The following is a 17,453-nucleotide window of genomic DNA, read 5'->3' as shown; positions in this document are numbered from 1 at the left end:
AATTGAGTGGGACTAGTGGACTTGGTAGCCGTATCTGGGTTTGATCGGTGAGGTGAACTATATGTTCACGAATAGTCGGTACCGCATGTGTGGAGTCTCATTGCATAATGTATGTATGTATGGCGTATAATATGAATGGATGTATTCCAGTATTATACGTGTGTTTATGTTGTGTGTTGTGATGATGCTGAGTATGATTGAGTTGACATTGTTGTTACTGAAGGTGTGTTATGATTAGGGTGATGAAATGTGTTAAATTACTTAACATGACATGATAATTTATAATGCTTATTATATCGATTGAGGAACTCACCCTTACACTATTTTTCAGGTAACGAGCAATGAGTTGATTAGAAGCTAATGCTTGGAGTCTAGTGTAGTCTCCTAAGTGGGTCATGCTCTGATAGATGTAACATCGGGGCGGGATGTTTTACTTTGTTGAATAATTTACATGTAATATGTTACATGTTTGAATGATCGATTTGATCTCTATCCGCTGCGTATTGTGCAATACTCTATGTTTTGAGTTAAATAATGAGCATGACTAAATATTTATTGTGAAATATTGTGTGACACCCTTGATTGCATATTACTCTGATTGACGTGTTGTTATATTTTAATTAAATATTTGGGGTATTTTAGAAGGGTGTTACATTAGTGGTATCAGAGCATAGTCGGTCGAGTCGAGTCGTAATTATTCTGTTTCCCCTGTACGGTATAGGTGTTGTGTAACCCTATCAGTACTCATTGTTTTAGTTGTTTGGGTTTTCAGAATAGAGATGGATGGAAGAGGTTGAGATAATGCTGCGATTGCTGAGGCTCTGGGTATGCTAGCTGGAGTACTTGGAGGGAGTCCGAATGTTGTGGGAATGGGAGCTGCTCGTCAACTGAGTGAGTTCCAGAAGAACAATCCCCCAATGTTCAAGGGAGCATACGATCCAGATGGTGCTCAGAAGTGGTTGAAGGAGATAGAGAGAATCTTCCGAGTGACTGAGTGTGCCGATAACCAGAAGGTCAGGTTCGGTACGCATATGCTGTCAGAGGAAGCTGATGATTGGTGGGTTGCTACCCGCACTGAGTTGGAATCTGCTGGAAATGCTGAGATCACGTGGGCGGTGTTCAGAGAGAGATTCCTGAGGAAGTACTTTCCGGAGGATGTCAGAGGAAAGAAAGAGATAGAGTTCTTGGAATTGAAGCAGGGTAACAAGTCTGTTACTGAGTATGCTGCTAAGTTCACAGAGTTGTCGAAGTATTACACTCCCTATGATGAGGCTAATGGGGAATTTTCAAAATGTGTGAAGTTTGAGAACGGGTTGCGTCCCGAGATCAAGCAGGCTATTGGGTATCAGCGGATCAGAGTGTTTTCTGACTTGGTTGACTGTTGCAGGATTTTTGAACAGGATTCCAAAGCCAGGGCGGAAAGCTATCAACAGAGGGTTGATAGAAGAGGCAAGAATCAGAATGATCGTGGAAAACCGTATGCAGCTGGCAGAGGTTTCCAGAGTCAGAGTGGGATGAAGAGGCCTAGTGGGGGAGACTCCAGTGCCCCTGCTAAGTGTTACAGATGTGGTCAGGCTGGACATCGTGTCCATGAGTGTACCAGTGCTGTGAGGAAGTGTTTCAAGTGTGGAAAAGGTGGTCATTTGGCTGCAGAGTGCCGGTCGAAGACTGTGACTTGTTTCAACTGTGGAGAGTTGGGTCATATCAGTCCACAGTGTCCTAAGCCAAAGAAGGAGAATCAGTCAGGAGGCAAGGTCTTTGCTTTATCGGGTTCTGAGACTTCTGCAGATGACCGTTTGATCCGAGGTACGTGTTATATTAATGGCTTTCCTCTTGTAGCTATTATTGACACCGGTGCTACTCATTCCTTTATATCTTTGGATTGTGCTGTTAAACTTAAGTTAGAGATATCTGAGATGCATGGTAGTATGGTGATTGATACTCCTGCGAAGGGTTCAGTGACTACTACTTCAGTTTGTTTGAATTGTCCTTTGAGTATTTTTGGTAGAGACTTTGGGATAGACCTTGTGTGTCTTCCACTAGTGCAGATTGCTGTTATCTTGGGTATGAACTGGTTGGTGTTTAACCGAGTTTCTATCAATTGTTTTGATAAGACTGTGATATTTTCTGAGATTGAGGAAGGAAAGAGTTTGTTTCTATCAGCAAGGCAGGTGAATGAGGAAGTAGCAGATGGGGCAGAATTGTTTATGCTGTTAGCGACTTTGGAGGCTAAAGATAAACTGGTGACTTGCGATCTAGCTGTGGTGTGTGATTTTCCTGATGTGTTTCCGGAAGAGGTGAATGAATTACCACCAGAGCGTGAAGTAGAGTTCTCGATTGATTTGGTACCTGGTACTAGACCGATATCGATGGCTCCGTACCGTATGTCTGCTGTTGAGTTAACTGAATTGAAGAGTCAGTTGGAAGATCTGTTGGATAAGAATTTTATTCGTCCGAGTGTGTCACCGTGGGGTGCACCAGTGTTGTTGGTTAAGAAGAAAGAAGGTACTGTGAGGTTGTGCGTGGACTACAGGCAACTGAATAAAGTGACGATCAAGAATCGGTATCCTTTACTGAGGATTGATGATTTGATGGATCAGTTGGTTGGTGCGAGTGTGTTCAGCAAGATAGATTTGAGATCTGGGTATCATCAGATACGTGTGAAAACTGAGGATATTCAGAAGACTGCTTTCAGAACAAGGTATGGACATTATGAGTATTCTGTAATGCCTTTTGGTGTGACTAATGCGCCTGGAGTATTCATGGAGTATATGAATAGGATTTTCCATCCGTACCTAGACCAGTTTGTTGTGGTGTTTATTGATGACATTTTGGTGTATTCGAAATCTGAAGAAGAGCATGCTGAGCATTTGAGAGTGGTTTTAGAAGTTCTACGAGAAAAGAAGTTATTTGCTAAACTGTCCAAATGTGAATTTTGGTTAGAAGAGGTTAGTTTTCTTGGTCATGTGATTTCAAGGGGTGGTGTTGTTGTTGATCCTTCTAAGATAGAAGCGGTATCTAAGTGGGAAGCTCCGAAGTCAGCTTCGGAGATAAGGAGTTTTCTTGGACTTGCAGGTTATTATAGGAAGTTCATTGAGGGATTTTCTAAGTTGGCGTTACCATTGACGATGTTGACTAGAAAGGGGCAAGCGTTTGTTTGGGACTCAAAATGTGAAGAAGGTTTCCAAGAGTTAAAGAGAAGGTTAACTACTGCTCCTATTCTGATATTACCGAGTCCGTCGGAATCATTTGAAGTTTACTGTGATGCTTCATTATTGGGTTTAGGTGGTGTGTTGATGCAGAATAAGCAGGTTATAGCTTATGCTTCGAGACAGCTGAGGGTTCATGAGAGGAACTATCCGACCCACGATTTAGAGTTGGCAGCTGTGGTATTTGTTCTGAAGTTATGGAGGCATTACTTGTATGGATCAAGATTTGAGGTTTTCAGTGACCATAAAAGTTTAAAGTACTTGTTTGATCAGAAAGAGCTGAATATGAGACAGAGGAGATGGTTAGAGTTTCTGAAGGATTATGACTTTGGGTTGAATTACCATCCGGGTAAAGCAAATGTAGTAGCTGATGCGTTGAGTCGGAAATCATTGCATATGTCTATGTTAATGGTTAAGGAATTGGATTTAATTGAGCAGTTTAGAGACTTGAGTTTGGTGTGTGAGAGTACTCACAATAGTGTTAAATTGGGAATGTTGAAGCTAACGAGTGGTATTTTGGATGAGATTAGAGAGGGTCAGAAATCCGATATGCTTTTGGTTGATAAGTTGACTTTAGTGAATCAAGGTCAAGGTGGTGAATTCAGAGTTGATGAGAATGGTATTTTGAAATTTGGTAATCGGGTGTGTATTCCAGATGTTACCGAACTTAAGAAGAGTATTCTTGGAGAAGGACATCGTAGTGGCTTGAGTATTCATCCTGGAGCTACGAAAATGTATCATGATTTGAAGAAGTTATTTTGGTGGCCGGGAATGAAAAGAGAAATTGCGAGTTTTGTTTATTCCTGTTTGACTTGTCAGAAGTCGAAGATTGAGCATCAGAAGCCGTCTGGGCTAATGCAACCATTGGCTATTCCAGAGTGGAAGTGGGATAGTATCAATATGGATTTTGTTTCTGGTTTGCCGAGGACAAATAAGAATTTTGAAGCCATTTGGGTGATTGTTGACAGGTTGACGAAATCGGCTCATTTCATTCCGATCAGAATGGATTATTCGTTAGAGAGGCTAGCCGAGTTGTATATTGAGAAGATTGTAAGTTGCATGGTATTCCGTCGAGTATTGTTTCGGACAGAGATCCTAGATTTACATCGAAGTTCTGGGAAGGTTTGCAGAGGGCTTTGGGAACTAAGCTGAGATTGAGTTCTGCATATCATCCGCAGACTGATGGTCAGACTGAGAGGACGATTCAGTCATTAGAGGATCTTTTGAGAGCTTGTGTTTTGGAAAAGGGAGGTGCTTGGGATTGTTATTTACCTTTGATTGAGTTTACCTACAACAATAGTTTTCATTCGAGCATTGGTATGGCACTGTTTGAAGCTTTGTATGGTAGGAGATGTCGGACACCTTTAGGTTGGTATGAGTCCGGTGAGAGTGTTGTGGTTGGACCGGAGATTGTTCAACAAACTATGGAAAAGATTAAGATGATTCAGGAGAAGATGAGAATTGCTCAGAGTCGTCAGAAGAGTTATCATGATAAGAGGAGGAAGTCACTTGAGTTCCAAGAGGTAGATCATGTGTTTCTTCGTGTTACTCCGATAACTGGTGTTGGTCGAGCTTTGAAGTCGAAGAAGTTGACACCTCGATTTATTGGTCCTTATCAGATTTTGGAGAGGATAGGGGAGGTAGCCTATCGTGTCGCTTTACCGCCGTCGCTTGCGAATTTGCATGAGGTTTTTCATGTGTCTCAGTTGAGGAGGTACATTCATGATCCGTCGCATGTAGTCCAAGTAGATGATGTACAGGTGAGAGATAACCTGACTGTTGAAACATCACCTATGAGGATCGAGGATCGAGAGTTGAAGCAGTTGCGGGGTAAAGAGATTGCCTTGGTGAAGGTAGCTTGGGGAGGACCAGCAGGTGGCAATGTGACTTGGGAACTGGAGAGTCAGATGAAGGAGTCTTATCCGGAGTTATTCGCTTGAGGTATGTTTTCGAGGACGAAAACTCTTTTAGTGGGGGAGAGTTGTAACACCCCGATAATAATAAAATAATTATTTAAATTGAGTTAATAATATATTTATTAATTTAATTAAATAATTGGGAATTTTATTATTATTATTATTGGATTATTATTATTATTGGAAAATATATATAAGTTGGAAATAAGGAAAAAAGCCCATTGGGAGTAAAAAGGTTTTTTACGTGAAAAACAGAGAAGCGATCGTGAAAGAGGAAAAGGGCAAAGAGGCAGAGCAAGAGGAAGAAGGTTGGAGAAGAGAAGAGCTTGGAGCTTAAAGATTCGCCGGATTAACTCAGGTAAGGGGGGTTTATCGTCGTTTAATGGGTATTATGTGTTAGCATGTAATGGGTAGTGATGAACCATGGAATTGACCCTAACTGGGATTATGAATGTTGGAAAATTATGTTGGATAAACTGTGATTAGACTGTAATTGAATCCGTGTTTGGGTTAGTTGTGATTTTCCGAAAACGTAGCTTTTTACGGAACTGAAATCGGAGGTCCGGAAGTCCTCCAACGGCGGAAAATGCGGAGAATTCTGCATTCTGCTTTGTGTTAGCGCAGGAACAGCTTTCTGTCTTGCGTTAACCGGTTAACCCAGGGTGTTAACCGGTTAACACTGTTGTGATTTGTGAAAAATTGTTGTTTTGTCTGCGTTAACCGGTTAACCCAGGGTGTTAACCAGTTAACACTGTTATGATTGCTGAAATATTGCTGTTTGTGCTGCGTTAACCGGTTAACCCAGGGCGTTAACCGGTTAACACTGTTAAGTTTTGGGACAGGAGGCGTGTTGTGCTGCGTTAACCGGTTAACCCAGGGCGTTAACCGGTTAACACTGTTGCAGAGTGGAAAAATTGGTGTTTTAAATGTTGTGTGCCTATTTGAGGGTTGGCCTATGTTGGCATATGATGTAATAGGGATAAATTCCCGCTGTTTGAGCAGTGTAGGTATTAGTAGAGTGTGCTAATACTGTGATTGATTAATTGACATGATAGGATGTTTTGATGAATGTGTTGATGATGTATGATGGTATGCGTAATGCTAGGAGTGTATATCTTATGCATGTGTTGGTGAATGGACTGTTTTATGGCTTAGAGTGTGAGCATAAGTCCATTGTGGATCATTGTTGATGATTTTGCATTACTAGGTGATTTAGCATGCATATTGGAGTCCTCGGTGGTAGCTCATTCCCGTGGTGAGGAATTAGTGAGTTGGTGGTAGCTAATTCCCGTGGTGAGGAATTAGTGAGTCGGTGGTAGCTAATTCCCGTGGTGAGGAATTAGTGAGGGAGTCACTAGGTCTCAATTGAGTGGGACTAGTGGACTTGGTAGCCGTATCTGGGTTTGATCGGTGAGGTGAACTATATGTTCACGAATAGTCGGTACCGCATGTGTGGAGTCTCATTGCATAATGTATGTATGTATGGCGTATAATATGAATGGATGTATTCCAGTATTATACGTGTGTTTGTGTTGTGTGTTGTGATGATGCTGAGTATGATTGAGTTGACATTGTTGTTACTGAAGGTGTGTTATGATTAGGGTGATGAAATGTGTTAAATTACTTAACATGACATGATAATTTATAATGCTTATTATATCGATTGAGGAACTCACCCTTACACTATTTTTCAGGTAACGAGCAATGAGTTGATTAGAAGCTAATGCTTGGAGTCTAGTGTAGTCTCCTAAGTGGGTCATGCTCTGATAGATGTAACATCGGGGCGGGATGTTTTACTTTGTTGAATAATTTACATGTAATATGTTACATGTTTGAATGATCGATTTGATCTCTATCCGCTGCGTATTGTGCAATACTCTATGTTTTGAGTTAAATAATGAGCATGACTAAATATTTATTGTGAAATATTGTGTGACACCCTTGATTGCATATTACTCTGATTGACGTGTTGTTATATTTTAATTAAATATTTGGGGTATTTTAGAAGGGTGTTACAGTTACCGTCACCTTGAAGGTATTTCTCTTCTCCATCGTTACCGTTCACTTTCTTCATGTGTTTGATTAGGGCATTTTCTAAACTTAGTTTTACATTTTGTGCATTATGTTGATTAATGTTGTTTAGGGCAAACTGAGTTTTTTATTTCTGATTGAAAACTGATATCATTTGAAGTGTGTTTGAGCTTGTGCTTGGAAGTTTGATGATTATGGATGCAAGTTTGTTCATGTTCCAAACACCATAAGTTTGCATTGGTCTTTTGCATGCAGTAGGTGTGTGTGAGTTTGTATTCAATAATGATAAAAAAAAGAGTTTAGATTGTTGTAACATGAGAGAAATGGAAGGTATATGAATGTGTTCACGTATTGAATCATTGTCTTACTTGGGTCTTATTGAATCATTTCTATATTACAGATAAAATGGCTAACCAAGACGATACCCATGACGCGAATGGATCACGTAACAATGTTGAAAAAGAAATCAAACGAGGATTGACTGTTATGAAGTCAATCATTCGTGCAAGAGACAAGGGTGTAAAATTTGAAGTACATTAGAGTGCTGAAGACCAACTAATTGAGCCTAACGGTTCAATGTTGGAAAGTTACATTGGTTTCCTTGTTCGACAACATATTCCGATTACATGTGATAATTGGAGAAGTCCCGACTTGAAGGTTGGCAAAGAAAAAATATGGTCAGAGATACAGGTACTTACCATATATTGTTATATGTTTTTTTTGTTGACTATTTGTTGACCATATATTGTTATAATATTACTTTATAATAACACACTCCATGTGTATGTTTTTTAGAGATCCTTTCACATCGATGAAAGCCGACAAAAATATTGTATTCAATTGGCCGGAAAAAGACTCCGAGGATTTCGATCCTTTTTGTCCAACAAATTTCTCAAGGATGAGGAAGGAAAATTTGTTGAAGCAGAACGGCCAATGAAGTATGCCGAGATTATTTCAGCCGATGAATGGGATAACTTTGTCGCCAAACGAAGAAACGAAAAATTCCATGTAATGTCTATTAATTATGGTATTATACAATTGTTAAGTTACTTGGTTCTAATATGCCTTAAACTTTTTTATCCAGGAAGTAAGCGACATAAATCGGAAAAGGGCATCGAAACCCGCGTATCCGTACAAAAAAGGGCGTACGGGATATGCACGGTTACAACAAAGAATTGTGAGTATATTCAAATGCTATGAGCTTATACATTGTCACAATATGTTATAATTGATGATCTTATAATCTAATTCAATGTGTAGCTAGCCGAGGAGAAAAGTGACGCAACATCTCTTCCGGAGCACGTATTATGGAAGGCTGCTCGGGTTGGGAAGGATGGGGTTGTCGTTGAAGCGGTCCAAACTGTTTATGACGAATGTGTAAGTATATGTAACATTATTTCTTTAATTATATCGAAAATTTTGTTAGACATATAATTCATTTTTAATCTCCTCTAATAATATTTCAGGAGACTTTATCCCAAACCTTACCTTCAACCGAGGTCCAGGATTGCAGGAGCGTACTTAGTCGAGTACTAAATGTTCCTGAGTATTCCGGTCGTGTGAGGGGTAAGGGTTTTGGTGTGACTCCGTCGTCATTTTATAAAAAACCAAAAACAAAAAATCCTACCAACAAAGAGGTGATGGAGACCTTGGCGGAGTTAAGGGCACAAGTACTCCAACTGCAAAACGAGAATGCAAGGTATAGAGAGGAAAGGTGCGCCTCCGAGGCAAAAGATACTAGTGACCGAGCTAGTATCAATTGTCAACCGAAATTTCCCGAGGTAATTATATATGTTATTATGAAATTAAAATAGCACTTTTTTACTTGACACATATACACGTTAACAATAACATTTATTATTGGTTTAGGGCATTTCACCTTGTCAGCTGTATCTATCGTCACCAACTTATCGCATGGTTGGCAAGGGAAAAGTGCACAACACTTCGGGTGAATTACTTCACCATAATCCCCTCCCGGTGGGATATATGAAAGTTTCGGTTGACCTTGTATTAGATACCGACGCGCTTCTACCATTACCCGACGTTGTTTCAGAGACAACGTTGATGCGAGAAGCAGTCGGATCCTTTGTTGGATGGCCGTCAGATCTAATTTTCCCAGATGCCGAGGTATATATGTGTCATACGGTGAACTGACTTGGGGTGTTTTGCTTTTTATCGCAATGTCGCGGATAGCAAGAGTCGCCACCGACTTTTCTTTTATCCAATAAGGAAAGGTGGAAAAGAACAGGAAAGACCTCAATAGATTTTGGGTTCGGGAGGTACATTATACAAAGGGAAGGTGTTAGCACCCTTCGTATCCATGGTTATCCATGGGCTCTTAATTGCTGGATCACTTATATTTTTGTCTGAAAAGTGTTGGTGAATTGTTTAAAAATGTTTCGAAAAGAGAGTTTAACTTTGTAATGATTCTCGTATGAATGTATACAAAGTATTTATCTCGTTTGATTTTGAAAAAACAGTTTAGAAAAATATAACTTGGTAATGATTCTAGTATGAATGTATACCAAGTGGTGATTTTCTAGGACTTGCAAAGTGTGAGGGGTGGAAAATGTTTTAGGTTATGATCCAGCAATTGAGAGTTATACCTTCCTAAGGTCGTTATGAACGTTTCCTATCCTTATGGGGGTAAAACTGTCCTTACTATTGAGAAGTAAGTAATTTTACCCTTTGGATGTTTAAGGGTCATCGTAGGGTCATCGATAGGTCATTGAAGGCAACAGTTGTAAGGATACCTTAGCATTCGAAGGGACGATCATCATTTAACCGTAGGCTACACCGAAGGGTCATCGAGGGACGAAATCATATATTCGAAGGCAACATCCGAGGGACTATGATTTATTTTATGATGATTTAATCGAAGGGCCATTGCTTAGTGTATCCCCACATTCGCGGGACATGACCGTGGTGCCGTAATATCGTAAGGCAAAAGAGAGGTCCAAGATCACATATTTAGAGGCCGTATTTTACAATCGATTAGGTAATTAGGATGAATCTCCACATTAAAATCAATACATTAAAATTAATTAAGCAATTTAGGGTGGATCTTCATAAGGGTATCCCACAAATAAAGTGGAAGGCCTAAACAACACTCTTTTCCTGGGATATGTGAACCTTTACAAAATTCAGCAAACGGGTTAGAATACCAATCAGGGTGCAATCGAGGATTACACCGCAAAAGAAAACACAGCAGCATGAATGTCAGGCAAAACAGTGCATAATTAACATCGAATAGATCAGGTTACGCATAGGACATAACAAATATCAGCGGCTGTCCCGTTCGCCTCTGCCTCGCCTAGCGAGGGCCTAGCGAATGCTCGCTACATGCTCGCTTAGCGATGTGCTAGCGAGCGGCTGCGGGTTTTGAATTTCAGAACAGTATGATCTCAGCATGCTGCATGCCTTATTGCATTCAATTACAGAAAAAATATGGTCAAACACTCAGGATATCCAGGCGTACTGGAATTCACATGCAAAGTCTAATTACATATCCAAAAATTCAATCATGATGCATTATGTATTTAGAGATTTACAAATTGGGAGCATAAAACAATAATGATACACAAACCTGTTTGCAATGGAGTGGTAATGCTGAATTGGCAAGTCACTTTTGGTATCGGGTTGAGTTGGGCGACGGTAACTTCGGTGCGGATGAGCGGCCGTCAGGGTTTCTTCACTCCGACTTCTCTGGGCTACTCTCCAGGGTTTCTATGTTAGGGTTTCCGTCCGTCTTCTTCTGTTTTCGTTCCCCTTTTCCATTACTGAAGTGCTGGTATTTATAATGCTCTTTTTTTGTGACCTAATGGGCTCAGAGTGAAGCCCAGAATTTTCTGTTATCTGTCAGCTTCGCTAGGCGAGCGTGTAGCGAACGTGTAGCGAACGTTCGCTAGGCGAGCGTGTAGCGAACGTTCGCTAGGCGAGCGTGTAGCGAACATGTAGCGAACAGGCCAGTTTGGGCCATTTTCTGGATTGGGCCATTCGTGAGCTGGGCCTTCGTTCCTTTAAGATCAGTGTCATAAAAATGAGTCGGAGTGCCCTGAAAAATGTCTTAAAATATTAATGGGCAAATTTTGGGGTATGACAGCTGCCCCTGTTCAATATTCTTGAACCGAGAGAGTCAGAATGGTATGTACGCCATTCGTGGTCTGGAGGTGGAAGATTATTGAACACTTAGAACGCCCCAAAATTTGCATTTGTCAATTAGTTAGTCTTGATGGAGCTGGGCTTAAAGATGCCATCTAGGAAGTTTGATGATGAGAGCTTCAGAGTGCGTCGTACGTTAGAAGATATCTGAAGTCATGGGTGTCACTGGGTCATACGCCAGACCGTATAGTGAGTCATTCATTAGGCCGTCGACTTCACTGGGAAGTTAGAATGGGTCATACGCCGCTGGGGATAACAGATCAGAATGGATCATACGCTAGATCGTATCTGAGTTGCAGAATGGGCCGTCTGTTAGGCTGTATCTGACGAAAAGTAGTCCTACGCTAGACTACACCTCGGGATGTACCGTACGCTAGATAGTATCTGAGGAATGAAGATCCGAATGGGTCGTACACTAGACCGTATCGGACTTGTTGGGGGAGTAATTTGTTGTGCCGAATCAAAATGAGATAAGAATCCGAATGAGTCATACCCTGTTGGGGATAAAGGATCAGAATGGATCATACGCTAGATCGTATCTGAGTTGCAGAATGAGTCGTCCGTTAGGCTGTATCGTTACTGGGGGTGAAGGATCAGAATGGATCGTATGCTAGATCGTATCTGAGTTGTAGACTGAGCCGTCCGTTAGGCTGTACCTGATGATGAAGGAGGTAGTCATACGCCAGACTACACTTCAGAATGTACCGTACGCTAGGTAGCATCTGAGGAGATGAAGGTCTAACTGGGTCGTACATTAAACCGTATCTGAGCAGAACGAGCCGTCCGTTAGGCCGCATCTGATTACGAAGGGGGTAGTCATACGCCAGACTACACTTCAGAATGTACCGTACGCTAGGTAGCATTTGAGGGGATGAACATCCAAGCGGGTCGTAAGCTAGACCGTCTCTGAGTAGCAGAACGAGCCGTCCGTTAGGCTGCATCTGATAATAAAGGGGTAGTCATACGCCAGACTACACTTCAGAATGTACCGTACGCTAGGTAGCATCCGAGGCCTTGAAGGTCCAAATGGGTCGTATGCTGGACCGTATTGAAGTTGTTGAAGATCGGAATGGATCGTACGTTAGATCGCATCTGAGTTGAAAGAGTCATATGTTGAGCTGAATCAGAATGAACCGTACGCTAGGCTATATCTGATAGTATTTGTATATGTTGTATTTGCAATAAATGTCTGGGATGGGCTTATAGATGCCATCGTTAGGAGGAAGTCAGAATGAATGTTGACATGGAGTATATCTGAAAGATGTAGTTGAATCCTGAACGTAATTGATGAGGATGTCCGTCTGAATGACTCTCTATTTTGACTGTATCAGGAAGATAATTAACCTGAAAAATAAAGTTAGCTTCATGCCATGTCATGATGCACGAGATGTTTTATGCTTTCGAAAATAACTGCGAACGATGTATGCATGCGTATGCTGTGAAATGATGTAATGAATGAATTATGCATCTGAAAAGTTCTTCCTGAGGACTCTACTGGGGAAAATAAATCTCAATCTTCTGGTTGGGAGATACTGGTATCGATGACCCTTTCTTAGCCGGGGATGCTTGATTTCTGTCTGATGGTAGAAATGTTCAACAGAAGCCCGGCTGGGGGTGGAAGAGATGACCCATTTGTCTAGTAATGCCAATTGCTTTTGGGGAATAACTGGCTTTGCTGGGGAATAGAATTAGCAACGGATTCATTGGAAAGCATGGTTAGACCTTTTCCTCGATCCTGAAGTCTCGTAGTGATTGCTATTTCTATTTTATGCATGCATTTTGGTACACATCGATCATATTCAAATGCACATATCAATTCAAATTAAATCAATGGACGTTTATGCAAACAAAACAGAAAAAGTAAAAACAAAAGCATCTATTTGGAAATAAAATTATATTGATTTGAAAGAGAGCCTATAAACAGGCAATTTGTGTACACGGAGACAGAAATCCTAGTAAGAGGAAATTGTCGAGAAAACAAAGAGAAAGCTATGCCGAAAACGTCCTATTGACTTTAATTCCCCTACTGCCATTATGTCTTCAAGCCTCTCATCTCCTGCTGTCGGATAGAAGTGATTAGCTTGTTCAGTCCTTTGAACTTGGATGAAGCTGTCTGAGAACGGGACATAGTCATATGCTTTAATCCCTAATTTTTGCCTGGACCGCCTTTTCAGGTTTTCAATCCACCAGGATACCCCTTTTTGCCCAAGCCGCCTTTTCAGGTTTTCGACTTGCCGGGTGCACATTTTTTATGTTTATCCCTAATTTTTGCCCGAACCTTTTTGGTTCGCCGGGATGCCCTTACTTTTGCCTAGGTACGTCGACCTAGCGGGTCTCTTTTATGCGTAGTATTTTTTGACTATGTCTGCGTTCACGGGATGCGGGAAGTCTTCGCCGTCCATTGTAGCTAGTATCATGGCTCCACCAGAGAATACCTTCTTAACTACAAACGGCCCTTCGTACGTGGGAATCCATTTGCCTCTGGGATCACCTTGTGGTAGAGTGATGCGCTTTACCACCAAGTCTCCAATTTGATACACCTGTCTCTTGACTCTTTTGTTAAATGCCTGGGTCATGCGCTTCTGATATATCTGTCCATGACAAACAACCGCAAGTCTCTTCTCATCGATCAAGTTTATCTGATCGAGTCGAGTCTGAATCCATTCCTCTTCATCTAAGCCCGCCTCTTTCATGATTCTTAGAGAGGGAATCTGAACTTCCACTGGTAAAACGGCTTCCATTCCGTAGACTAAAGAGAAAGGAGTTGCTCCTGTCGAAGTGCGTACTGAAGTGCGATAACCGTGAAGAGCAAACGGTAACATCTCATGCCAGTCTTTGTACGTCACCGTCATCTTTTGTATGATCTTCTTGATATTCTTATTAGCAGCCTCCACGGCGCCGTTCATCTTTGGCCGGTACGGAGAAGAGTTATGGTGTTTTATCTCGAACTGTGTGCAGAGTTCAGTAATCATCTTGTTGTTCAAATTAGTACCATTGTCGGTGATAATCCTTTCAGGGATACCATACCGACAAATAAGACTATTCTTGATGAACCGTGCCACCACATTCTTGGTGACAGAAGCAAATGAGGCGGCCTCTACCCACTTTGTAAAGTAATCAATAGCGACAAGGATGAAGTGATGTCCATTAGAAGCAGTAGGTTTAATCTCCCCAATCATATCAATGCCCCACATTGCAAAGGGCCAAGGTGCGGTCAACACGTTCAATGGAGCAGGAGGTGCATGTACTTTATCCGCATATATCTGGCACTTGTGACAGGTTCTGGAGTGATGGTGGCAATCAGCTTCCATGGTAGACCAATAATACCCTGATATCAAAATCTTCTTGGCCATCGTATGTCCACTAGAATGAGTCCCAAAAATACCGTCGTGCATATCTCCCATAATCTTTTCTGCTTCCTTTTTATCCACACAGCGAAGCAAAGTCGAATCGTGGTTACGTTTGTATAATACTCCATTACTCAAAAAGAATTTAGCAGAGAACTTCCTCAGGAATTTTCTATCATTGATAGATGCCCCCTCAGGGTACTCCTGAGTTTCTAAATATCTTTTTACTTCGTGGAACCAAGGTTTCTCTTCCACTTCATCAGTATTAAGCTCATAACAATGTGCTGGTTCATCCAATATCTCAATGGTGATCATGGGAGCTTCATTGTCCCATCTGACTCTGAACATAGATGACATGGTAGCCAATGCGTCTGCCAACTGATTCTCTTCTCGTGGGATATGTTCGAATGTAATCTCTTCAAAGTATGGGATTAATGTCATCACCCGTTCTCGGTAAGGGATGAGATTTGGATGTTTAGTGTCCCATTCTCCTTTGATCTGACTGATTACTAATGCTGAGTCTCCGTACACACTCAAAAACTTGACCCGCCGGTCTATAGCAGCCTTGAGTCCCAAAATACATGCTTCATACTCAGCCATATTATTGGTACAATGAAAACATAGTCTAGCAGTGAAAGGCGTATGGTAACCCTCGGGAGAAATGATTACCACACCAACACCATTGCCCAATGCATTAGAAGACCCATCGAAAACCATAGTCCATCGGGATCCTAGTTCGGGTCCTTCATCCGGTCCAGGTTCTTCATAATCAGTAACAAGCATGACATCCTCATCTGGGAACTCAAAATTCATTGATTGGTAATCATCCACTGCTTGATGAGCCAAATGATCGGCTAACACGCTTCCTTTGATTGCTTTCTGGGTAGTATACTGGATGTCGTACTCTGTTAGAATCATCTGCCATCTTGCTATTCTTCCGGAGAGAGCGGGTTTCTCAAATATGTATTTGATAGGATCCATCTTAGAAATCAATAAAGTGGTATGATTCAACATGTATTGTCTTAGTCGGCGAGCAGCCCAGGCCAAAGCACAGCAAGTTCTCTCGAGCAGTGAGTATCTTGTTTCACAGTCGGTAAACTTTTTGCTAAGGTAGTATATGGCATGCTCTTTTCGACCAGACTCGTCATGTTGCCCCAACACACACCCCATTGAATTTTCTAACACGGTCAAATACATGATTAGAGGTCTTCCTTCAACCGGTGGCATCAGGATCGGAGGTTCCTGGAGATACTTCTTGATTTTGTCAAAAGCTTCTTGACATTCCTCATTCCATATCATCTCTTGATTTTTCCTCAATAGCTTGAAGAGGGGTTTGCAGGTGGCGGTCAAATGGGAGATAAATCGGGCAATATAATTCAAGCGTCCCAAGAAACCTCTGACTTCTTTATCTGTACTGGGAACTGGCATTTCTTGAATAGCTCTCACCTTGGCCGGGTCAACCTCAATCCCTTTACCACTGACAATAAAGCCCAGGAGTTTGCCGGACCTTACCCCAAAGGTGCATTTGTTCGGGTTCAACCTCAACTTGTATTTCTTCAACCTCTCGAACAATTTGTATAAATGATCGAGATGTTCCTCCTCAGTATGAGATCTGGCTATCATGTCATCCACATATACTTCTATTTCATGATGGATCATATCATGGAACAAAACCACCATAGCACGCTGGTACGTTGCCCCGGCGTTCTTTAAACCAAATGGCATTACTTTATAACAGAACGTGCCCCATTGCGTCACAAACGTAGTTTTCTCCATGTCCTCAGGCGCCATCTTAATCTGGTTGTAACCTGAGAATCCATCCATGAATGAGAACACCTTGTGTTGAGCGGTGTTATCTACCAGAACATCAATGTGCGGGAGTGGAAAGTCATCCTTGGGACTCGCTTTATTCAGGTCTCGGTAATCTACACACATTCGCACCTTACCATCCTTCTTTGGCACTGGTACCACATTAGCAACCCATTGAGGATAAGAAGTAACAGCCAGAAAACCGGCATTGAATTGTTTCATAACCTCGACTTTGATTTTCTCAGACATTTCAGGACGCATGCGACGAACCTTTTGCTTAACAGGACGACAATCTTCCCTCGTTGGCAGCCGATGTACTACTATATCAGTATCCAGTCCTGGCATGTCTTCATAAGACCAAGCAAAAATCTCTACATAGTCATGCAACATCTGAATCAACCTTCTCTTGACACTGTTTTCCAAGCCTGCTCCTATTTTGACTTCTTTCTTGTTTACTTCAGTACCCAGATTTACAGTCTCAACTGACTCCTCGTGTGGTTGTATAGTCCTTTCTTCCTGCAGTAACAGTCTGGCAAGTTCTCCAGGTACTTCACAATCTTCCTCACTTCCATCCTCGGCTTGGTAGATCGGATTTTTAAAGTCATAATGAACAGTAGTAAAACTATTGTCAACAGGATCCAGAGTGGGTATGGATCTGCAATTCGTTACGTGAGTGTGTGTAAGAAAACATAGCTCGTTTGGAAGACGACAGAAAAGATAAAGAGTGCACTATTTGAATGCAAAAAGTCCATTGATTTATTGAATATGAATATGCTTATGAAGATGACAAAACCCTTAACAAATTAGCTATTGTGCCCCGGGCATAGACACAACGCTTGGAGAAGTTCAATTGTAAAAAAAAACAAAAATTTGCAACACTAAAATAGACAATAACAATTACTCCTGACTAAATGAAATCGGGATAGTGTCTCCAGCCTTCCAATTATTGAGTCCGTCCCCAATTGTTGGGAAAATCCAGC

The sequence above is a fragment of the Lathyrus oleraceus genome, chromosome 3, assembly GCF_024323335.1.
Source record: "Lathyrus oleraceus cultivar Zhongwan6 chromosome 3, CAAS_Psat_ZW6_1.0, whole genome shotgun sequence".
Classification (NCBI taxonomy): Eukaryota; Viridiplantae; Streptophyta; class Magnoliopsida; order Fabales; family Fabaceae; genus Lathyrus; species Lathyrus oleraceus.
The sequence above is the reverse complement of the archived record's forward strand: the minus strand, read 5'-3'. Positions refer to the sequence as shown.